Source organism: Lissotriton vulgaris, chromosome 3_1 (assembly GCF_964263255.1).
Source record: "Lissotriton vulgaris chromosome 3_1, aLisVul1.2, whole genome shotgun sequence".
Lineage (NCBI taxonomy): Eukaryota > Metazoa > Chordata > Amphibia > Caudata > Salamandridae > Lissotriton > Lissotriton vulgaris.
The window spans coordinates 103,783,158-103,796,826 of record NC_141689.1 but is presented as its reverse complement, the minus strand read 5'-3'; the positions used below and the strand labels follow the sequence as shown (position 1 = coordinate 103,796,826).

Here is a 13,669-nt window from a genome sequence, read left to right as displayed (position 1 = left end):
GATTGGGCGTCCCGGGACTTTTCTATACTACACGGCATCACTGCTACACCATATAGTACACTGGAACAATGAAGGCCCCAAATGTGAAAAGATACTGGGCCCGATTTAGATCTTGGCGGACGGGTTAATCTATCACAACGGTGATGGACATCCTGTCTGCCAACCTATAAATCCCATAGGATATAATGGGATTTAAATTTCAGCGGATGGTATATCTATCACCGTTGTGATGGACTAACGCATCCGCCAAGATCTAAATTAGGCCCACTGTTAGCAGGCAGATATGATGAACTGCTTATATAGGAATGGGGGTCTGGAGGGGCTGCATAACAGTGGCATAGGGTGATAAGGGTTCTTTAGAGGCCACTGTTCACAATGGAAATGCCTCTATAGTACCTGAAGCTGGGGCAGGGCATTTAATATACATTTCTATAGTTGGTTAGAGGGGAGATGCCTCAAAGTTGGGGACTTATTCCTGAATAAGAAATTTCTGATATTGAGACAGGCATAGGAGGAATTATGAGATGGGAAGTGTAAGAACTCAGGTTCTCAGTTGAGAGGGGTGGAAGCCTCACTCACAGCAACCACAATCCTTGTTAGGGTGAACTAAAAAAAATCACTAAATTAACCTGTGCTTAACCCTCTGGTAGCCAAGCACAAAGCAGTCAGGTTTACATTAGAGGCAATGAAGCAAACAAACAATAAGAAAGTGACAACACTACACAAGAAAAATGCCAAACCAATTTAGACAAATAGAGTAAATCTGAATATTTAAATGATACTAGAAATATTCATTTTCAAAGTTTTAAGGCAATATAGAGTCTACAAGCACATAGCACCACTCCCAATCATCTGGTCCTGCTAGAGGGTGGAGTACAGGCCAATTGTGATGGAGCACAGGCTGGATACAGGGACCAGGTTAATTGTGCTGAAAACGTGATCTTCTCAAAGTCTTGCACAAAGAGTTCTGTTTGTTGTGAAGAAGGCCACGAAAAGCAGGGAGAGCATCGTGGATGGTCATTGATGCAGCTAGAACGGCAAGCCAGGGGCACCAGCTGTCATCGCTGTAGCAGAAAGAGCTGGTAAAGCATAGCGGATTGTTATTGCTGAAGCTTTGTGTTTGCGATCACTGCAGGCTGTTGTTGCTGTAACACGAAGTGCAGATCTCGAGTTACAGGACGTTGTTGGCAGTCAATGTAATGGACCTTCGCATTGGAGGTCATCGTGGGTGTCAAAGACTCGGCTTAAAATGTCAGGATTTCACTTTCTTTCACAGAAGTTCAACCAATGCCAGCCAAGGGTCTAGGACCTTGGGAAACACAGAAAGGTGGTTAGGAACACACTCCAGCAAAGGGTGCCAGGGCTCAGGCATGTCCTGTTGTAGATCCAGAACAGCATATCAGCTGGGCAGTTGGAGGGAGGCCTCTGAAACTTATTGTGGCCTTTAAAATCACTCCGGTAACTCGCAATGCAAAGAGCACGTCCAGACTTCCTTCTCAGAGCGCAGGGCAGGCCCCAAGCATCAGGGCAGTCCCCTGGGAAACAAGGCAGGCCTCAAGCAGTGTTCTCTGGTGAACAAGACAGACCTCGAGATGCAGGGAGGACCTCGGGGAGGAATGCGGGGGGGGGCAAGGAAATCCTTTCTCTGTTATGTCAACAAGTCTATGAGTGTAGTTGATAAGTGGCTTAAGAGGTCCAATATGTATACCTGGTGCCAGTCTTTGAAGAATACTACTCCTTCATCTGGTTCTGGAAAGTTCTACTCTTACCCTGTCAAGACTCCTAGAAGCCAGGGGTGACAAATCGCTAGTGCCAGGTTCCTTTGTGTATGCAGGAGGCCACTTCCGTTTGAAAAGTAAGTTGAACTGGGTCCAGCTCGATCTCCAGCCATCCTATCCACGCCTAATCCCACTTTGTGTCACTGCCTGGAAGGAATACACAAACCCCATCAGCAGACCTATTCACAGTCATGTGACACAAGATACTCTCAGAAGGGAAAAGTGGTTAGAACAAGAAAATGACAACTATATAAAATTAGCATTTTCATAAAATGTGACTCAAAATCTAACTTTATTGTTAAAGAGGATTTTAAATTACAATTCATTTAAGTCTAAACTGCACATTTCTACCTGCTCCCAATCAAATATTTTTTCCCATAGTAAACGTAATAAGATAACCCAGGGTTAGTCAATGGGAGAGATAAACCTTAAACTAGTGAAAAAAAGGCTTAAGGAGTTTTTGACTGCCAGGACATGTAAAACTTAAACACACATTCTACTTTCTAAATACAATGAACTCTGCCCTATAAGCCTTTATAGCCTACCTTAGCGGTGACTTATATGTATTAAAAAGGAAAGTTTAGGCCTGGAAAAAGGTTTATTTTGCCAGGTTGAAAAGTTCATTTATAATTGCACTCAAGGCTGCAGTGACAGGCCTGAGACTTTTTTAAAAGGCGACTTTAGAGAGTGGCAGAATGATTGCTCTAGGCCCACTAGTTAGCATTTAAGTTACAGTCTTGAGTACATGTGGTATCTTTTATTAGGAACTTACAAGTAAATTAAATGTGGGAATTCGGTGTCTGCATATTGTACCATGTTTTAGGGAGCCGGCACAAACACTTTGTAGTGTCCTGCTTGCAATGTGGTTCATGCTCTGCCAGTGAGATTCCCTCTGTATGATGTAATATGGAATGTTGAGCGTGGTAGGTTACAGTTGGAGAAGGGCTGAGCAGCATGCTGGCTGCTCCTCGTGGGGCTGTATTACTGATCTTGTAACTAACCTGAATAAATCCTCTTCAAACACATCTACATGCGTGGACCAGATTACCACAATTTTCTGGCGACGAGGATGGGCAGAACAATTACCTTGATTGCAGACACTGTAGGAACAGCTTGAACAGAGCTTTTGAGACCCTGCACGCAGAAACAGACGCTGTAGGGACAGCAGGCAGAGACTTGAGTTGCGTAGAGAGTGGAACTGGCACTTTTGCGTATAGGGCGACCGGTGGGAGGTCACTGGTGGGGCTGATGTGTGCCAGTAGTTGAGTAAGTGCAGCTGGAGGCAGTGGAGTTGCTTTAGCTTGGGAGTAGGTACTCCAGACTTGAATTTGAAGGTCTTGAAAAGTAAACAAGCGTGGTTCTTAGAAGACCTCGTCGCCATAAAATTGAAGTAATCACTCCACGCAGGTAGATGTGGTTCAAGAGGATTTATTCAAGATCAGTAATACCACCCCACCAGGAGCAGCCAGCAAGGCGCTCAGCACTTCTCCAACTGTGGATTTCATACACCAAAATTCTATGTTACATTATAGCTAGAGGGTTCCACTGGTGGAGCAGTGGATGACATGAAAAGCATAAAACAAAGATACTACACACTATACCATTGGTTAGAAGGGAAAACATGTTGTAATGCAAAAATAGGTTCAGCAACAGAAGGCAAAAATCTGGGGGGGACCCTGCAAAAAGGGCCAGGTCCAACAGGAAGGGACAGTTCCTCCATTATGCTAGATTAGTCCTCACAACAATTAACATATGCCCGTTGCTCCCTGAAGCCCCTGCAGAATATGCTGTTGTGCAGCAATTATTGAACTAGGAAGGTTTAAATAATAAATATTATTAAAGAAATAAATAATTTATTCCCCTCCCCCTTTATTTGGGGTGAACTTTTGCCCACCTGGGACACCCACATCTTTATTTTTTAGTGGGGGTCCAGGGGCGCCCTAAGACCCCTAGTTCCATGCCAGATCCCTGGAAGTAGCCCCATGAGCTGCGCAGCAGCAGGCAACACGCTTGTTTTTTTTTTTTTTAATCCAACTGCGGTGCCATGGAGCCCATCTGGGGCACCCTACAGCATAATTTATGATGGGGACCTCAGGGTAAGGTCCTGGGCCCCCTTGGGTCCGTCTGCTCCCAGCAAGCGGTGCCATAAACCACTCAGATGGTGACAATGCTAGCAATTCTTTTTATTATTTTTAAAAGTGAAGGTGGCATGGTGGCCACATGGGGAAACCCACAGTATGTTTAACATTAGGGGTAGCAGAGGGAGCCCTCAGTCGTCCTTCAGGCTTGCCGGCCTCCCAGTCTGTACCCATTCCAGGTATCAAACAAATGGGGTTGTGTGGCACTCTGTTTGTGATCCTTTGAAGTATGTAATCCAATTGTCGTTTGCAATGTTTGATACTTGGGTGCTGGTGGGTTTGCTCCCTCCGACCTATGGGGAGTTATCGTATAATATCCTGTGTCTGTACTGTCAAACTTGAGAGTAGACCCAACTGCACTCCTTTGGGAGATAAAGAAATCTTCACTTTTTTGATTCAAAGTAAACAAATGTATATCCAGAAAGGATTAAGTTTCAAATTTGTTTATTCATATTTCACAAATGTTATGTGTTTCTCGCTGTTACATCAAAGCTCAATTTTCAATTCTTTTTTTCATGATAAATCATTCATCTTCATAATGACTTTTTTACAATCTAAACAGATATTCACGAGTGTATTTCATAAACCCTATGCATTTCGTGCGAACAGCACCACTGCGGATTCGCAGATCCACCACAAATTAATGGTAAAATTACAAAAATTAAATGCCTGCCATCACATCATTGTTAATGCGTTCGATTAGTTTTCTTTTAGAGGACGTGCATGTATATGCTGTTGAGTGTTGCCCGGCAGTGGTAACCTGCTTTTTATTATTCTAAAACTATTTTAAAACTTGGGACTCACTTAGTTGGCTGCTGGGGGGTCATTCTACGTATCCCGCTCTCCTTGATTGGCCGGGCCGTCCGTGTGAGCGAGCCCGCCATCTTGGATTTGGCGGTCTAGTTGTTGGGGGCTGGACCCGATTTAAAAATTGCATTGGGCGTGCCGACGGCGTGCCAAAGGCAAGCCCGTATGCGCCCGTCCACACCAAGGACGCACCCAGCGCCAGCCATGCTTCTCCTGCCTTCGGGGATGTGGGCATTGACATTGGGCACCGTCTGCTTTGTTATTCTAGTGCTGAACTTCGCCACATTGATGTAGTGGGTTATGGTAAGGGGGCCTTTTGCTTTGATGAGTCGGCCTTGCCTTTGTCTGATTTTCTGGCTAAGGGCATTCTTTCCTGTGGGCTCCTAAATGTTAGATCGCTACCGAAGAATAAGGTGGACATTCAATTGCTGCTGGAAGCTCATGAACTTGAAGTGCGGTTCATGACAGAGACCTGGACCTGCTCTGATTGGAAGGTTGATCCTGGCCTGGCGCGCCCCCCTGGCTACAAGATTTTCCATAAACCAAGACTTAGGGGGAGAGGTGGGGGGGTTCGGCTGATTCATAGGGACACCTTAAAAGTGGCTACTATAGACATTGATATGGTCCCGGGATTTGAACTTTTAGGTTTTGTCATTAAAGATATTTTTGGCCAGGCTCTAACGGGGATCATTTGCTATAGACCCCCGGGGGCCTTTAGTATACAGCAGCAGCAGCTGCTGCTGGAGACCTTTACTAATATGGCCGCTACTCACCGTAGATTGGTGATCTTAGGTGATTTTAATCTGTGGCTAAATGGCCCCCTGGATGGGGGTTATGCTAACATCCTTCAGTCTTGTGAAGGTCTTGGTTTCTTTCGGCAAGTGTCTAAAGTCACTCATAGTGGTGGGCATATCTTGGACTTAATATTTTCAGAGGTTAATCATTTGTTCATTGGGGAAGTTTTACCTTTGGTTTGGACAGATCACTTCCTGATTAAATTCTATGTGAACTTTGCTATGCAAGTGCCTCGGGCAGCTGACCCCCGGTGTGAAAATATGAGCAGAGACTGGAAGGCTCTTTTACATAAAAGGGGACTAGACCCGTTGTTCCTGGTTGAAGATTGGTTCACCTCTGATCTTCAAGTTGAGGAGAATTATTCTGCTCCCTGTTCAAAAATCACGTTGGCCCTGGATTCTCTAGTCCATTTAAAGAAACATGGTATAAGAGGGGCAGACCCTCGGCCCCGTGGTTTAATGAGAGTTTGAAAAATCTGAAACTTAATTTTAAACATGCTGAGAGGAGATGGAGACATGGCTATCATGAGGAGGATAAGCGCACCTGGAAAATTAAGATGGGGGGCTATAAGAAGACGATCGATAAGGCTAAGGCAGAACATTTTTCCACACTGATCCTCAATGCTCCTAATAGTTCTAGAAGCATTTTCAACATCTTGAACAGCTTGACTAACCCTGAATGTGCCAAGAATGTGACACCCCCCTCCCAAGAACTATGCGAGAACCTGGCTAGGTTCTTTCATGATAAAATAAAAATGATCATTGATGATTTGGGTGGGGTCCTTCCTCAATCTGAGGCGGGAGATGCCATGATGGTGGGCACTATGGGAACAGGTGTGGAGGCGGCGGGGGTTAATTTAGAAGGTGGTCCAGTTAGCCACTTATCTGAATTTCTGCCCCTTGAAGCAGAGAATTTGTATGGACTAGCGTGTGGGATTCCTTCTGGATCTCCCTTAGACCCGCTGCCCTATAAAATCTGGAAAGAGTTTAAGGCCGAGCTATTTCCCACACTCCATCAGATTTGTAATCAGTTGCTTACTGATGGAGTGGTTCCATCTCAATGGAAGCAAGCTGTGGTGACACTCTTGCTAAAAAAGCCTTCCCTTGACCCAGACTGCCCTAAAAATTAAAGGCCCATCTCTCTCTTGCCCTTTCCTGCACAAATTTTGGAACGTGTAGTTAGCAGCACTCTCTCCAAATTTGGAACAACATAACTTATTGGAGGAGGTCCATTTTGGTTTTTGGCTGTCCCATGGTACCGAGACAGCCTTGGTGACCGTGATGGACGAACTTAGGAGGCGGTCTGACAGAGGTCAGTTAGCAGTACTCATTCTGCTTGACCTGTCAGCCGCCTTCGACACGGTCAACCATGGAATCCTGCTGAGAAGCATTGTCTCTCTCCCCCCATCAATCTGCATTTACCAAAATCACGCATAGTGTACCGCTGGGCTTCGCCATCAGTCTCATTTTATTTAATATCTACATGAAACCACTAATGATGGTCATCAAAAAGCATAATGTTAACATCATAAATTATGCTGATGACACACAGCTGATTCTCTCTCTGGAGGGAGATCAGTCAACTTAATTGGAAGTGTTTCATAGCTGTTTGCGGGACACGGCATTGTGGTTGATGGAAAACTCGTTGCAATTTGATGCGGATAAGACGGAGGTGCTCTACTGTACTACGGAAAGGCTTCCCTCCAGGCTTCCTAGTAATTTCTGGCCCATATACACTCCAACTCCCATTCAGCCTGTAAAGACTGTCCGCAACCTGGGCGTGATCTTGGACAGTAAACTAACTTTGGAAGCGCAGGTGACGTAAACAGTCGGCTGCCATCTGGCCATTATTAGATCGCTGAGGAAATTTTTCCTCTGCTCCCCCCTTTGGCTTGCACATTAATAGCACGCAGTACTATTCTCAGTAGATTAGATTACTGCAATGCCTTGTTGCTTGAGTCTCCTAACTTTCTACTTGATAGGCTGTAGAGGATCCAGTCAACGGCAGCCAAATTAGTGCTTGGCTGGCCCAGAAGGTCTTCTTCCTCTTTGGCTTTGGCTGAATTGCAGTGGCTTCCACTGAGACAAGAGTCCAGTTTAAATTTCTCTGCCTAGTGTTCAAAGCCCTGAATGGGTTCAGGCCCGTGTCCTTCCAAAATAAATTTGAATGGTATGTCCCCGTTAGAACTCCTCTGGGCAAAGTTAGTAAAGGTACCTAGATTCAGGAAAGTGGGATCAGGTGGCAGATCCTCTGAGGTGTCAGCTGCAAAGCTCTGGAGTGCTTTGCCTCTGGAACTTAGACAAGTTAGTGATCTCCTCCTTTTTAGAAAGAGGGTAAAAACATGGCTGTTTCCGAAGATTTAGGTGGCTGTCTGCAGTGTTGGCCCTATACTTGGTATGTCTCTGAAAGTGCTAGCGCCAGGATGCCTGCCAGGTGACAGTGTGCTCTAGAAATATAATAAATAAATAAATGTGGTAGCAGCCATCCAGATGTTATCTACAGATCGCTCATCTCCTCAGGTCTTTCACTTTGTGAAATATACAATGTTTTTGAGCCTAGATTTCGCAAAACTAAAGTGTGTATATATATATCTCCATCCATCCCCCGGCCAGTAGTATATTGTTTTGAAGGATTTCGTTTTGATAGCATTTCTTATCTGTGACAGGCCTGTGAAACGCTCCAATTCATAGTGCACTGCTGATGCACTTAAGAGTGCGCGTTCAGTAGTGTGTGAACTCGAGTTTCCCTACTTTATTTTTCCTTGTAATATTATATAGTGCGAACTCGACAACATGGCATGAGCACAATTTACATTACAGAACACATTCATTTGTGGTAGGCACGGGGAGACAAAGGGCCTCATTTATGAGGCCTTGCGGCAGTTTTGCGCTTCCGATGCGTCACTTTTTGTGACGCATCAGTGGCGTAAAACATGCCTCCTGTTGCGCACTATTTACAAAGTGACGCATATAAGCAGATGCGTCACTTTGTAAACCCCTTCGCTACATTATACCTGCGTCAGGTATAATGTATGCAGGGGGGGGGGGCGTTCCCCCGCAAAAAGCCTCTTAGAAGTGACACAGTGAAATCTATGAGATTTCACTGCGTCACTTTGAGGACGCTGTTGCGTCAAAATCTTGCGCCTGCCTCACAGCAGGCGTAAGACTGACGCAAGCCCTTTCACATGGGGCTGGCCCCATGTGAAAGGACGCATTGCTGGAGTTGCGTCACTTTTGTGACACACTCCAGCAATGCGTCACTTTTGCGCTTACAGATACGTCAGAAATACTGACGTATCTGTAACTCCTTGCGACATGATGCGTCATACATTAAATATGACGCATCAGGTATGTCGCAAGGAGTGCGCAGTGAAAAGTGACGCATCGCTGTTTTCACGCAGCGATGCGTCACTTTTCAAAAATGAGGCCCAAAGTGATTTGCCTGGAATCACAGGATGTTGAGCTGATGCCGAGATTCGAACGTAGCTCCCCAGCTCAAAAGTTCGCAATTCTAGAACTTGTGGCTGGAGGTGTGCCTAAAAGTGTATGTGGGTTCTGGCCATCAATGAGTAAGACCTGTACATTTTTTAAATGGGTGGTGAAAAAATATGAGTATGTTGCTGGAGAAGTGGGCCGCCGTGCCACCAATGTACTTACCGGGGAGGGTAAATACCCATTATTCCGCAACTTTCTTTCCGCATACCATGACTCCGCATACTTTCATTACGAAAGTACCATGACTCCGCAAAGCCATTATAACGCATGGCATTACATTTTATATGCTTTAACCGCGCATACATTTACAACAAAATTCGTTGAAAATGCATGAATGGTAAAAGCATGTTTTTTAAATGTTTGGATAAGGTAAGTATGGGTAAAGGGGTATATGTTTTGGGGTACTGAGGTATATGTTTTGGGGTGTTTGGGTATTTTTAGGGTTCAGGGCTAGGTTTGGGTTTTGGGGTATAGGGGTATTTTTAGGGTTCAGGGGTAGGTTTGGGTTTTGGGTTACAGGGGTATTTTTTTGTGTTCAGGGCTAGGTTTGGGTTTTGGGGTACAGGGGTATTTTCGGGTTCAGGGGTAGGTTTTGGTTTTGGGGTACAGGGTTATTTTTAGGGTTCAGGGCTAGGTTTGGGTTTTGGGGTACAGGGTATTTTTAGGGTTCAGGGGTAGGTTTGGGGGTACAGGGGTATTTTTAGGGTTCAGGGCTAGGTTTTGGGGTATTTTTAGGGTTCAGGGGTAGGTTTGGGTTTTGGGGTACAGGGGTATTTTAAGGGTTCAGGGCTAGGTTTGGGTTTTGGGGTACAGGGGTATTTTTAGGGCTCAGTGGTAGGTTTGGATTTTGGGGTACAGGGGTATTTTAGGGTTCAGGGGTAGGTTTGGGTTTTGGGGTACAGTGGTATTTTTAGGGTTCAGGGCTAGGTTAGGGTTTTGGGATACAGGGGTATTTTTAGGGTTCAGGGGTAAGTTTGGGTTTTGAGGTACAGGGGTGTTTATAGGGTTCAGGGCTAGGTTTGGGTTTTGGGGTACAGGGGTATTTTTAGGGTTAGGGGTGGGTTTTGGGGTACAGGGTATATTTATAGGGTTAAGATGGGTTACTGTTTAAGGGTGTTGGAGTATTTTAAGGAGTAACGGTGGGTCATGACTATGGGGTGCAGGGGTATTTAAAGGGAGCAGGGTGGGATTAGCACACAATATGAGACATGACATGAAGGGCGGAACGTACCACACACCCCCCGCGTTTGTCACGCCCCCAGCACACGCCCACAGCACAACGCAGACACGCCCACAAGGGACTACTTTGCTGGCACGGTTCTTTTACCTTTTAAGTGTATATGGTGGGCGTCTGTACAGCCTATGTCCTTCTCCTGCAACTGCCCTTTCCAACGCTGTATTGGGTGTTGTGATTGGTGCTGTGGTTCCTGAGATTACCCGCCTCAAAGGTTTGGACTCTCTCTTTATTATATTAGTATGGATAGATATATATATCTATATTATATATATATATATACATATATATTACGCTCAAACTTTTCTTGTCTTTACAGAAAAGGCACAGCACTCAAGGAGGACTGTAGAAACCACAAAAAGGTTTATTCAGGGAAACTGCACAGACGCGTTTCGGCGTGCTGCCTTTGTCAGTGTTTCAATTACACCAAACAATCAGCATGTTAATAAAGTTTAACTTAATCATGGACACAGACATAGGACTAACCCCTCAAACAGCACCATGAGCGCCATATTGGAATGTGTTTCCAAAGCCATATTGCATATATTAAAGACTTACTACGTCCACTGATGGATTACGTGTTCATGGTTGGAGGGTCTATTCATTGCATATGTCTAAAGATATCGACAGAAAATAAAACTGTGGATCGGCTAATGTCCTATGTCAAGATTGTCCCATCATGATTATAGTACACTTTAAACATACCGAGAAAGATACACTAATTCATCAAATTCAACATATGAGCTGATCAAGTTGCACGGGCAGTTGCAAAATACAATGATGATACATGTAATAAATTGGTTCTATCAATAAATACAATCTACTCATTTTAAAGATTTCATTCATGAGATCCAATTCGGATAACAGTAACTACATGGCTTGTGTGATGTTTTCGCCAACCTAATAACTAGATAAATAAGTAAATGCAAATCAGATCAAAGAAAAGACCAAAAAATTGTCTGTATATGTAAACACATCATTCCATATATGATTCCATGTACGATTCTCAGGCGAAGCTATGAGATTCACTGGTCACAGGGTTAACAGATTGATAGTAGGCCATCACTATATGTTTGGGTGGTCCCTTCAGAGATGGTGCATGTACGTGAAAGATGTAACATCACTTTCCTAAATGAAACGCCATCTCTTCCCCACTATTGAGCCCTCCGGGATGTTTAGTGGAGAGATCTAAGATGTACCTCGACTCCAGCCTACGGAGTCTTCTCAGGCGATCACCTCCCCTGGCATTAGGTGGGACGGTGTGCAAACCAAAAAATTGAAGTTTGTCTCGATCCCTACCGTGTGCCTCGGCGAAGTGCCGGGCCACTGGGTAGGCAGGATCCACCTTTTCGATTACCCGCAAATGCTCTAGTATCCTCAATTTTAGTTCCTTGATTGTACTGCCGATGTAGCGAAAGCCACAAGGGCAGAGCAAGCAATATACTGCAAATTGTGAACTGCAGGTTGTTAACTTTTTGATGGCCATTGTTCTCCCTGTATCTGGTATTGTGTAGGACAGGACTCTTTTGCTGCCGGCACAAGCCTTGCAGCGCCCACAGGGAAAGAACCCTTTCATCTCTTTAAGAGTCTTCGCTTTGGATATGGGTTTCTCTAAGCGACTGGTGACTAGCATGTCTCCTAAAGACCTCGCTTTACTGAAGGTCAACAGTGGATATGCCGGTAGATCTTCCTTCAGTACACTATCGGTTTGCAAAATATGCCAGTTCATTTTTTTAACCTGGCTCTGAGATCGTTAGCACCTGATGAGTAGGGAGTGATCAACCTAAATTTCCCCTTGTTGGTAGCTGCATTCTTCTCACGGCCACCTCCATGGGTTTTGGCGGTGAGTAGAGTCCCCCTCGGAATCTTTCTCTCCTTCCTCAGTGTGTTTTGTAACAGTTCCTCACCATAGCCCCTAATTGCAAAGCGCGCTAAGCATTCCGAGGCAGCCGCCTCGAAATCTGAGTCCCTCAAGCAATTCCTTCATAGCCTCAAGAGTTCGCCGTAAGGAATGCTCCTCACAAGTTGGGGAGGGTGGCTGCTGCTGGCAAAGAGTGTTGAATTGCCAGCAATCTCCTTTCTGTAGAGTGCAGTGTGAAGATGGTCTCCTTCGACAAACACCCTCAGGTCCAAGTATTCCGCTGCCACCGGACTAATTGAACCCGAGAAATGCAGGTTACGGTCATTGTTAAGTAAAGTAACCTGATGTCTTCCTCTGCTGCGTTTGTCCCACCGTGCCATACGATAAATAAATCGTCAATGTAATGGTGCCAACACACTGTCTCCCCCCTGTCTTGTCCAACCACACAGCTCCTGGGCACCCGCTCCTCCCACCATCCCACGAACACGTTCGCGTAGCTGGGAGCAAAGCAGGTGCCCATCGCCATACCTGACCTTTGTATATACAACTGGTCTTCAAATAAGAAAATATTGTGGGTTAGAAAAATTCAGCAAATTCAAGAATCATTTCATTGTGGTTGGTGACAGTGTGCTCTAGAAATATAATAAATAAATAAATGTGGTAGCAGCCATCCAGATGTTATCTACAGATTGCTCATCTCCTTAGATCTTTCACTTTGTGAAATATACAAAGTTTTTGAGCCTAGATTTCGCAAAACTACTCAATGGAAATACACCAGCTCAAAAGGGCATGCTTTCTGGACCAAGAGCTCACTTTCTGGCAAATTTAGTGTAACTCCAATCAGCCAGTGACTGGGTCTAATTTTCTTATGGCAAAATGAAATATATCTATCTATACTAATATAATAAAGAGAGAGCCCAAACCTTTGAGGCGGGTAATCTCAGGAACCACAGCACCAATCACAACACCCAACGCAGCGTTGGAAAGGGCAGTTGCAGCAGAAAGACATAGGTTATACAGACGCCCACCATATACATTTAAAAGGTAAAAGAACCGTGCCAGCAAAGTAGTCCCTTGTGGGCGTGTCTGCGTTGTGCTGTGGGCATGTGCTGGGGGTGTGACACACGCTGGGGGCGTGTGGTATGTTCCGCCCTTCATGCCATGTCTCATATCATGTGCAAATCCCACCCTGCTCCCTTTAAATACCCCTGCACCCCATAATCATAACCCACCCTTACTCCTTAAAATACCCCAACACCCTTAAACACTAACCCATCTTAACCCTATAAATATACCCTGTACCCCAAAACCCAAACCTATCCCTAAACCCTAAAAAATACCCCTGTACCCCAAAAACCAAACCTAGCCCTGAACCCTAAAAATACCCCTGTACCCCAAAAACCAAACCTAGCCCTGAACCCTAAAAATACCACTGTACCCCAAAACCCAAATCAACCCTTGAACCCTAAAATACCCCTGTACCCCAATACCCAAACTCAGCCCTGAACCCTTAAAATATCCCTGTACCCCAAAACCCAAACCTACCCCTGAACCCTAAAAAT

At 45.0% G+C, this 13,669-nt stretch overlaps 1 protein-coding gene across 2 annotated transcripts in view; it reads right to left on the bottom strand.

The window, feature by feature from the left end:
• LOC147726036 (putative N-acetyltransferase camello) overlaps positions 1 to 13,669 on the bottom strand; it is a 37,016-nt gene that overhangs the window by 5,937 nt on the left and 17,410 nt on the right. The window lies entirely within an intron of this gene.